General features: G+C 39.3%; 1 non-coding gene across 1 annotated transcript; it reads right to left on the bottom strand.

The window, feature by feature from the left end:
- Window positions 1–2,468: 2,468 nt before the first annotated feature.
- On the bottom strand, window positions 2,469–2,575 carry LOC131654306 (small nucleolar RNA R71). Its single transcript, XR_009299347.1, has one exon. It is a non-coding gene; the product is annotated as a small nucleolar RNA R71 (small nucleolar RNA).
- Between the last annotated feature and the right edge of the window lie 6,956 nt (window positions 2,576–9,531).

Raw genomic sequence — 9,531 nt, 5'->3', positions numbered from 1 at the left:
TGAGTAAATAGAAAGCATCATCACTAATCAACACCAATTTAAGCCAAAAAAATTCTGCACTATGCATCCTTGAAACGACACACTGATAACACGATTTTATATCGTATATTTAGCTTGAAATCCATAGATATTTATAGCATTTTCCGTTTATTATGTTAATTTATTATGATATTACGCGAGTATTTGTTTCGTTTCAGGTTTTACACTCTAATTACGACTATTTGCGAAAAGGAAAGAAAATGGAGCTTAAATGACCAATATTTATGCCTAAAAGATGAAAAAGGAGTGCTGAAGTGAAAGAGGGGTGCAATTAGGACCCAAAAGGCCCAAAAGAGACAGTTCAGCCCACTATGGAATCAAAGGCGCGTGGCCCAAACCTTCCCAGCAAGTGGAGACGCACGTCTCCAACGTTCTTCTGCCACGTCACCAAGAGGAGACGCCCGTCTCTCACTGCTCCTACATCTTCTCCACTTGAGACGCACGTCTCAAGTCAGTCAAGGCCACTTCCTGAAGAAACGGAGACGCACGTCTCCACACCCAGTCTGCAAAAATCCCCACTTTTCACGCAACGTCACAGCAAAACCTCTCCTATAAATAGGACCTGCTACCTCACTTCCAAAGAGTCCGATTTCCTGCCAACGAAGTGCTGCCGAAATTGTACCGCGAACCGTATTTCTTTATTCTGCTTTCATTCAAACACTTATTTTCTCACAACGATTTCTACACTGGAAATTGTTGTGAACTTTTTATAGATCTAGCCTTACGTTAGATTTATCGCTTTTATTTCCTTGTTTTATTTACTGTCATTCGAAGAACGATCCAGCCATCCTGTGGTGGAAGTTCAGTACTCGAAGATTCAATTACCATTTATTTAATTCAGGTTTTTATTTACTGCTTTATTTATATTTATTTGCATGATATATTATATGCCAATTACTATGCCTATTATTGTGAACCGAACCGATTTATGCATGTTTAACCATATTAATATGTCTGGCTAAATTATTATGATATCGGTATGTAAAGTAAGTTAACCGTAGGGATCCGAAATAAATTGGCTTAATTATATTTTATTAACTATCACCTGTTTTTGGTCTGTATGTCTAATTTAATTAGTAAGTCTTAAAACCAATAGAGCGAAAGTTTGAGGGGTTAAGACGGTCAAGGGTTAAAATCAATAGAGCGAAAGTTTGAGATCTTTAACTGGATAGTAGACATAGGACATTAGTTTTAAGGATGGCGAAAGCGTATTAAAACTAATTAGAACTTATTTATTTTCAAAAATTGTTTTTACACCCGACGGGATGGCGAAAGCGTACGTTAGGGATATTAGCATGTTCCGAGTCAACAGAGCGAAAGTTTGAGATTAGGAGATTTAAATAGATAACAACTTCATAAAACGGGCATTTTATTAATTACGTTGTTTCCAAAAAGCTTTTCTAAAATCTAATGGGATGGCGAAAGCGTACATTAGGATTAGGACAGTAATCTAAATCAACAGAGCGAAAGTTTGAGACGAGGATTTTTAATCAATTGAATTAGTAAAGATTTTTAATTAAATTATGCAAAAGCCAATGGACCTTCGGATCACCTTAAGTTAAACGAAATACATACTGATATCTGTCTTTTATTATATTCTTAATTTTTCACTCACCTTCCCTTAAGAACAATCGAAATATTAGTACCCCTAGCTTTACATAGTAACCTTAGATAACGGTAGATCGATTCATAGTCCCTGTGGATTCGATATCTTTTAAAACTACACGACACGACTGTGCACTTGCAGTTATCAGATTTATAGACACGTAAAGTCGCGATCAAGTTTTTGGCGCCGTTGCCGGGGACTATTTAAGTCGATATCGTAACTCACTGTTACACCGTAGAGACTTGGACAATTCTTCCCTTTCTTTCTGAACGATTGTATGCCAAATACTCGTTCACAAGGAGGAGATTTAATACAACGAATTAACGAGATCGAACGTTTCATTAACGTCAAACGTCGAGCTCGCAATCTTCCCGAAGTAGCAGAAATTCCGATTAATCAGGAATTGATTTTTACTGATCAAATTAATCAAATCACCCCGAAGTTAGAGATGGCTGCTATTCGTCCTCTTAGAGACTATGCCGCTCCTTCGCGCGCTGAACCGCATTCAAGTATCGCACCACCTGCGATTGAGGCAAACAATTTCGAACTCAAACCTTCGCTGGTCCAAGCTGTTCAACAGAATCAATTCTCTGGAAGCCCTGTAGACGACCCCAATCTCCATTTATCCGTGTTCGTGCAATACGCCGACACTATCAAAGCCAACAACGTTAGTTCCGAAGCTATTCGATTACGCCTTTTCCCTTTCTCCTTGAGAGATAGAGCGAGAGCGTGGCTTCAATCCCTGCCTTCCAATTCCATAACTACGTGGGACGAATTGAAGAGAGTATTCTTAGCGAGATACTTTCCGCCTAGCAAAACTGCTATGCTTAGAGGTCAAATCAACGGATTTACCCAGAAAGATAACGAATCACTCTTCGAAGCTTGGGAACGTTACAAGGACATGCTTAGAATATGCCCTCATCATGGACTTGAACCATGGCTAATCATCCATACTTTCTATGGTGGTCTCTTATATAACACTAAAATGACTATAGATGCCGCTGCTGGCGGAGCATTAATGGACAAACCCCATGATGAAGCATACAAACTCATAGAGAACATGGCACAAAACCATTACCAATGGGGTGGAGAACGAGCCGCTCTAGAGAAAGCCCAAACCAAAGGAGGAATGTACGAAATAAGTGGTATAGACCGCGTTAACGCTAAAGTAGACGCTTTAACTCAAAAGATCGAGAACTTAACCATCACTCCTTCAGCCACCGCTGCTGCTGTAACACCTAATTGCGAGATTTGTGGATTGACTGGACATGTAGTTGCTGAATGCCAACTCTTGACTGGAGTCCCATCTGATCAAGTAAACTATGCTCAAGGAAACCCTTATTCTAACACGTACAACCCTGGATGGAAAAACCACCCGAACTTTTCTTATAAGAACAACAATGTGTTGTACGCGCCTGGACAAGCACCTGCTGTACCACCTGGCTACCAAAAAGCGCCTGTAGCTGCTCAAAACACCCCTAGGAAGTCAAATCTAGAAATCATGATGAAGAACTTTATAGCTTCCCAACAACAAACCAATAAAGACTTCCTGAATCAAAACATCCACAATAGCGAGCAACTAAAACAACTATCGAACAAAGTAGATGCTTTAGCTACACATAACAAAATGTTAGAAACTCAAATCTCACAAGTAGCTCAACAACAAGCACCTACTGCTGCCCCTGCTGGCACGTTTCCTGCTCAACCTCAACCCAATCCTAAAGGACATGCGAACGCAATAACACTGCGAAGTGGAACGAATTACGATGGACCCATAGATCCTAGAACTCAAAACGTACCCATGTCACAACAAGAGCCAAAGGAAACCCAAAAGAAAACAACTGACGAACAAACTGCTAAGACTGATGAGAGCAATAACGAAGTGGAACCTAAAAAAGAGAAACCTTACGTTCCACCACCACCTTATAAGCCACCAATTCCTTACCCTCAGAGATTAGCTAAATCAAAAACTGAAGCGCAATTTAAAAGATTTGTAGAACTTCTGAAGAAATTAAACATAACCATACCGTTCACAGAAGCCATAACTGAGATGCCTTCGTACGCTAAGTTCTTAAAAGAAATCCTATCAAACAAAAAGAAACTCGAGGATAACGAAACTATAACGCTTACCGCTGAATGTAGCGCTATCATCCAAAATAACATGCCTCCAAAACTGAAAGACCCTGGTAGTTTCTCTATACCCTGCGTAATAGGAAAAACCATCATAGAGAAAGCCTTGTGCGATTTAGGAGCTAGTGTTAGCTTGATGCCTCTTTCGACCTGTAAGAAACTCAATCTGGGTGAGCTTAAAGCAACAAGAATGTCTCTTCAACTAGCTGACCGTTCAGTCAAATACCCTGTAGGAATGTTAGAAAATATCCCTGTTCGTGTAGGTCAATTCTACATCCCAACTGACTTTATCATTATGGATATCCAAGAAGATTCTAACATCCCGATCATATTAGGAAGACCATTCTTAGCAACCGCTGGTGCAATTATAGATGTAAAGCGAGGAAAGCTTACTTTCAAAGTGGGAGAAGAGAAAATAGAATTTATCCTTTCCCAATTCCTAAAAGCACCTTCTATAATTGACACATGCTGTTCTGCTGACATAATCGACGAGTGTGTCAAAGAAATAAAATCCGAACCAAATAAGGAAACCGAGATCCTAAGAATTCCTATGCCGCCAATTCTTGAAGATGACAACTGGCGTGAGGAATATCAAGATAACCACCTGAGTGAATGCTTAGCCTTAACTCCCGATCCTATACCTGGACCTAAGAAACCTGCTATAGAGATGAAAACACTTCCTACCGATCTTAGATACGAATTTCTAGACGAAGAACTAAACCGACCAGTTATAGTGAATGCTAACTTAGGACGAACCGAGACTGAAAAATTACTTAATGTCCTAAGAAAATACCCTACCGCTTTAGGATATAACATATCAGATCTGAAAGGTATAAGCCCTTCCCTCTGTATGCACCGCATTATGCTCGAAGACGATAGTAAAACCTCTAGGGAACATCAAAGGCGAATAAATCCTATTATGAGCGATGTGGTTAAAAAGGAAATCCAAAAACTGCTAGAAGCTGGAATAATATATCCTATATCCGATAGTAAATGGGTTAGTCCTGTTCACGTCGTACCAAAGAAAGGAGGAGTCACTGTAATCACTAATGCGAAAGGAGAATCTGTAGCACAGCGTACCCAAACTAGATGGAGAATGTGCATTGACTATAGGAAGCTAAACAAAGCTACCCGAAAAGACCATTTCCCTTTACCTTTCATAGATCAAATGCTCGAACGCCTAGCTAAACACTCGCATTTCTGTTATCTGGATGGATACTCCGGATTTTTCCAAATTCCTATCCACCCTGACGACCAAGAGAAGACCACGTTTACCTGTCCTTATGGTACATTCGCCTATAGACGAATGCCTTTTGGGCTCTGCAATGCACCCGCGACCTTCCAAAGATGCATGATGGCAATATTTGCCGACTTCTTAGATGGAATAATGGAGGTCTTTATGGACGACTTCTCTGTCTGTGGAGGAAGTTTTGAAACATGTTTAGAGAACCTCGAACTGGTACTTAAACGATGCGTAAGCGTAAACCTAGTCCTTAATTGGGAAAAATGCCATTTCATGGTTCGACAAGGAATTGTACTGGGACACATCGTATCCGATAGAGGAATCGAAGTTGATAAAGCAAAAATCGAAATTATCGAAAACCTTCAACCTCCCAAAACCGTTAGAGAAATAAGAAGTTTTCTGGGACACGCTGGTTTTTACCGACGTTTCATTAAGGATTTCTCTAAAATAACCAAACCCTTAACTGAACTACTAATGAAAGACGCCGAATTTATTTTCACTGATAAATGCACTGAAGCATTTCAAACGCTTAAACGAGCATTAATCTCTGCGCCAATTATGCAACCTCCCGACTGGAATGAACCTTTCGAAATAATGTGTGACGCGAGTGATTATGCTGTAGGAGCCGTTCTAGGGCAAAGAAAGGATAAGAAACTACATGTCATATATTATGCGAGTAGAACCCTAGACGAAGCTCAGATGAATTATGCCACGACAGAAAAAGAATTATTAGCTGTCGTATTTGCATTAGACAAATTCCGTTCTTACCTGGTAGGAGCCAAAATAATCATATACACTGACCACGCCGCCATTAGGTACCTCCTAACCAAAAAGGACGCTAAACCAAGACTTTTGAGATGGATCTTATTACTACAAGAGTTCGACCTGGAAATAAAAGATAAAAAGGGCACTGAAAATGTCGTAGCAGATCACCTCTCTCGATTGGAAAATCTGAAACCCGAACAAGTACCAATTGACGACGATTTCCCTTATGAAAGACTCATCGCCCAATTAGAAGCAAATGAATTCGAACCGTACCGTCCAAACTCTGAAACCTACAAATTAGCTGAAATAGCTTTAGCCCGATCTGACGCACCTTGGTATGCAGATTTCGTAAACTACCTAGCTGCTGGTGTGCTTCCTCCTGATCTAAGTTACCAACAGAAGAAGAAATTCTTCCATGACCTAAAGCATTACTATTGGGACGACCCACTCCTGTTCAAAAGAGGCCCCGATGGAATCTTTAGACGTTGTGTACCCGAGGAAGAGATAAGAAGCATAATAACACACTGTCATTCTGCACCGTGTGGAGGACACCATAGCACATCTAGAACCTGCGCCAAAATCCTTCAATGTGGACTCTTCTGGCCCAACCTGTGGAAAGACGTTTATTTTGCTGTACTAAGCGGTGATAGATGCCAACGAACTGGAAACATTTCAAGACGCGATGAAATGCCTCAAAAAGGCATTCTAGAAGTAGAAATATTTGACGTCTGGGGAATAGACTTCATGGGACCGTTTCCGTCGTCGTTTGGAAATCAATATATACTCGTAGCCGTCGATTACGTTTCAAAATGGATAGAAGCTATTGCTTCTCCTACAAACGATACACGAGTAGTTATCAAACTCTTCAAAAACGTCATCTTTCCTAGGTTCGGTGTGCCAAGATTGGTAATTAGCGATGGTGGTTCCCATTTCATTTCAAGAATACTTGAGAAACTCCTTCGAAAATATGGAGTGAATCATCGAATAGCCACACCATACCATCCACAAACAAGCGGTCAAGTAGAAGTTTCTAACCGCGAAATAAAACAAATATTGGAGAAAACTGTTGCTATATCTAGGAAAGATTGGTCAACCAAGCTAAATGAAGCTTTATGGGCTTATAGAACAGCTTTCAAAACTCCAATAGGAACTACCCCATTCAAACTCGTTTATGGTAAATCATGCCACCTACCGGTAGAATTAGAACATAAAGCCTATTGGGCCATTAAGAACTTAAACCTAAACTACACTGCCGCTGGTGAGAAACGACTTCTAGACATAAACGAATTAGAAGAACTTAGACAAGATGCTTACGAAAACGCCAAAATCTATAAAGAGCGAACGAAAAAATGGCACGACAAGCGCATATCTAGGAAAAATTTTAGCATAGGCGATAAAGTACTTTTATTTAATTCTAGACTAAAATTATTTCCTGGTAAGTTACGATCTAGATGGTCTGGCCCTTTCGAAATAACTAACATATTTCCGAGTGGAGCGATAGAAATCAAAGGAGAAACCGTCAAACCTTTTGTCGTAAATGGGCAACGTCTTAAGTATTACCATCATCTCGAATACGATGAAAACATCGAAGTTTTTAAACTTGACGAACTGCCCGCTCTTTCGAAAAAATAGTTTTCTATTTTAAAATCGTCGAGCTTACGACATTAAACAAAGCGCTTGGTGGGAGACAACCCACATTTATTTATTCTTTTTATTTTTATTTTATTTTATTTTTAATTTTTAACCTTTAATTTTCATTTAATTATTCTATTTTTAATTATTCTAATTTTAATCATTTTTTATTTTTTTCATACATCTTATAATAATTATTATAATTATAACTGCTATCTTAATTCGAGAAAATACTTCCTTTTTTTTTATAATTATAATTATTATTATAACTTGTTACTTAATTTTATTTCATCTATTTTATTTAATTTTATTTTTAAAAATAAACACTAGCCTAGTTCTAACTTAATCTTAATATTTTCAACTTCTAGGTTTTTCATTTAACTACTAACTACGATGCAAGAAGTTGATAATATGGAAGTTGTGTTCCGTGGTAGAGGACAAGAAGCAAGATTTAACAAGCTGGCTGAAAGACACATGGAGTTGACTTGCTATCCTCACCAACCAACTATGGTGAAACTTGGTATCGAAGAAAGCATCCTACACCTGCTTAACCAAATTGGTTGGACTGGTTCTCACTTGTTCCGCAAGTTTAGCACTTACCGGAAGCTCACTCTGGAATTCTTGAGCTCCCTGGCCTATCTTCCAAACTGTGGACAAGGACTGAGAAAAGGAGTTATTCTCCTTAGACTCTTTGGTATGGAGTTTAATTTCTGCATCCGAGATTTTGCTGAAATGTTAGAACTACCTCATGGATCAGATGCATATACCAAAGTAATTGAAGACAATCTTGCTTACTGGGAGTTGGAAAAATACTGGGGCAAGATCACTGGAAACGACAACCCTGAAGAGAATGAATTTCAATCTGAGAACATCCATAACCCCGCCTTCAGATACTTCCATAAGATCCTTGCTCACTACATTTTTGGTAACCCCGATAATGTCACTGAAGTCTCTAGAGAAGAGTTGTTCATCATGTTTTGTACCTCTCAGAATCGCCCGGTCAATGCCATCGCATTCATGCTAACAAACTTCGAGCGCATCACGCATGACGAAGTTTCACCTATTAGGATCGGCGGATTTGTCACTATGATTGCTAATGCTATAGGAATGAGAGTACCTTTGCTTAGATTGACACCTCTTGGTTCCCACAATTCTATGGACATTCACTTCTGCTTTAACCGAGGTATCATCGGTAACCTTGGACCTGATCAGTTTGATTTACTCATTGATAACAAAGTTTTGGATCAGTTCACTTTACCGAATCCTAGGACGAGTGTGCACAACCCTGCCAACTGGCTTTTCTATGATCAGATTCCTGAAAGAGACCCTTCACCTGAAACACCTCAAGCCTATGAACATTTTGATGAGGAAATGCACGTATCGGAATCTGAGCCTGACACTCCTCCTGGTTACTATGAACCTAATCCTGAAGATGAACCCATTCCTGATTACGAACCTCTTCCTGTTGATGAACCTATATCTGAGTATGAGCCTGAAACTCGTTCTGAAGATTCTGTTGATGATTACACTGTTGATATGACTGATGTCGAGCTCGAGCAACAACAACCCGCTACATCTACCGCATCGGTGAATCAAAGAATGCCTAATCTGAACACGCACGAGCAAGCCATCACTGCACTACAACAAGATGTCCAACATGTGCGCAACGAGCTACACACTTTGCAAATGCAGTTCTTCGATTTTATCGACACTGTAAATGCTCAGTTCGACGAAGTTTTCAAACACATTCAGTCTAATGAGCATAACAATAGACGTGGCTAGATGTTACCGTATTAGATTATTAGATTTTATTTCTAGTTTTAGCAATTTTTATTCATAAGTTTAGATTTTCATTTTTCTGCATTTTACATTCTGCTTATGTTAACACTCAGTACCGGTTTAATTTTAAAATGCAATATTCTTTTGATTACTGCTACTGTGTTATATTACAATGCTATTGACTGCTATATAATTGCCTGTTTATCACTTTTTGCTGTTAATAGTATTAAAATTCGACACTGCTCTGAACTGATGGACAAATTTATGGCATCTGTCAGCACTGCCTGGTCCCTTGCATGCGTGAACCACTTGCCTACAACAGGAGACGCACGTCTCC

Source organism: Vicia villosa, linkage group LG2, assembly GCF_029867415.1.
Source record: "Vicia villosa cultivar HV-30 ecotype Madison, WI linkage group LG2, Vvil1.0, whole genome shotgun sequence".
NCBI lineage: Eukaryota > Viridiplantae > Streptophyta > Magnoliopsida > Fabales > Fabaceae > Vicia > Vicia villosa.
The sequence above is the reverse complement of the archived record's forward strand: the minus strand, read 5'-3'. Positions and strand labels throughout refer to the sequence as shown.